Source organism: Garra rufa, chromosome 4 (genome assembly GCF_049309525.1).
Source record: "Garra rufa chromosome 4, GarRuf1.0, whole genome shotgun sequence".
NCBI lineage: Eukaryota > Metazoa > Chordata > Actinopteri > Cypriniformes > Cyprinidae > Garra > Garra rufa.
This window is the reverse complement of record NC_133364.1, coordinates 34,798,363-34,800,759: the sequence shown is the minus strand read 5'-3', so window position 1 is coordinate 34,800,759 and position 2,397 is coordinate 34,798,363.

Genomic DNA, 2,397 nt, shown 5'->3' with positions numbered 1-2,397 from the left:
CCCCGTAAATATCAATGCACTTTTTAGATTATAGACACAGAAGCGCGTGAACAGGACTTTTATTTTGATCTGGTGGTTTTGACGTCATAGGGCTGCGGCGCGCTCCTGCATCAGTGTTTGCTTTCAGCTGAAGAAAGGTTTGTAGTCTTAACCATTTAAAGTGTTTAAATTCATACAAAGCGTTCAGTCAGTTTTATATGGTTTACAAGCGATTGAAACTTTATAGTTATTGCGTGTAACATTATAATATTTTATTTAATAATGAACGTTATTTTGTGTGAGTAAAGCGTCTGGTTTCTCTCTCTGTTAGTGGTTCAGATAATCGCAAACATGAATTCCAAATCCGAGTCAATTGAATCATTTGATTCACAAAATGATTCACTGTTTCGAATCGGTCGATTCGCCGCTCTCAGCTACTCAAAACAGTGTAAATGCAACGAGAACAATCTCAAACCTGAGTAATGGCAACTTTTACAAACAATTGCAAATGTTTTTTTTTTATTGTTTTAATGACAGCCTTAAAATACAATAGCCGTTTTTAAAATGTGTAATCATTAAATGTTAATCAAAACGGAATAGTTAGTTAAACCCTGCATAAAGTCCCCCTGAAATCAAAATTGTTTTTTTTTTGGCTTTTAGTATGAATATATTACCCTTAAGGTTAACTATAAGCTAGTGTGCTTCAAAACAAAGACAAAATTCGCATTTACAAGATATGGGCATTCAAAACTTACAGTCTTGTCACTTCCGCCAATATGAGTCAAGGATTTGGATGATATCACCGTGCACTTCAGTTTCTCATCAAACGTTCTGTCCAATCAAATGCTCTCTAGAGTCCGTAGTGTCCCGCCCCCTACACAGAGACGCATTAACCCGGCCGGAGCAGATCATATGCGCTCATATGTGCGGACGGCATGTATTAAATTACACAGCCTCAGCATGATTATGATCACTATTTCGTTTTAGCGAGTTTCATATTGAATTTGTGGGGTAATTTATTAGTCTGTGGCTGTCATAAGCTTACAAATGCGGCTTTACCGAGCTCAACAGCTCTTGCGCGAGCAGATATAAATGGAACGCTATTGGCTATTCAAAATTATTGGGCGGGGCTGGGCGATATGTTTTTGTTTCAGTTAAAAATACGTCACCACATAGAATAACGCTCCGTGTTTTAAGGCACTTCAGTGGACCTTTAAAAAAACAGCATATGCTGGTTAGGGATGTTTTGGTGCAGGGATGCTGGTTTTAGCTGGTTTATGCTAGTCTTTTGCTGGTTTATGCTGGTCTTTTGCTGGTTTAAGCTGGTCATTTGCTGGTTTTTGCTGGTTTAAGCTGGTCCGTTGCTGGTTTAAGATGGTCATTTGCTGGTCCGTTGCTGGTTTAAGCTGGTCCTTTGCTGGTTTAAGATGGTCCTTTGCTGGTTTATGCTTTTTTTTTTGCTGGTTTGAGCTTGTCCTTTGCTGGTTTATGCTGGTTTAAGATAGCATAAGCCAGCAAAGGACCAGCATAAACCAGCACCAAAACATACCTAACCAGCATATGCTGTTTTTTTGGGGCAGGTAAGTTTTGAGTGTTTGTCTAATCGGATGATTTAAGTCTATCAACTATCACTTTTACTCCCTTACTAGTGCACTGGCTACTGAACTAGAGCTGACTGAGATGCACGCAGATATTTTTCCCCCTGTTAATTATTCTTATCTTTAAACAGGGCAAAGTTTCCAAACACAGAAAAAAATCATAGTGGACTAACTGAGATCCACGTGACACACTATTATAGAGATGTCATTTATTAAAGAAGAGAGTGAAGACATGAAGATCGAAGAAGTATTTAAAGTCAAACATGAAGATACTGAGGAACAAAAAGGTTGGTTTTCATTCTCAAAGCTCAACTGTGCTATGTACATTTTCTCAATGCCTTTGCTTTTGGCAGGTGTTTTTCTACACTGTCTGCCCTCCTGCAGCTTTCTTTTATAAAAGCATATCAGCTTCACTTTTTCTTAAAGCCCATTTTCTACTCTTTTTTAGAGCACTGATTTAAAAACAGCATTTAAAGACTTGTGTCTCCCAATATTTAAATGTTAATGTTCACTGTTAGGAATGAGTGACATTTTTCATGTGAAAGAGGTAAATAAAAGTTGTTTTCATATCCGGCTATCAACAAGCATCAACATTTCAGACATTAAAACCATTTTAATGGCAAAACTCACTTTTAGACATGAGCATCTAAACATCTAAATTTACTTATAATTGCGACCCTATAGGAAACATGATGAAGGGAGAAATATATTATACACAATACTAAAGGATGCTTATGAAAATACCAGAGACTGCTTGATAAAGTTCTCTGTCTTCCATGTTCCTTTGTTTATACTGGAATTGTAATAATGTCATTAAATG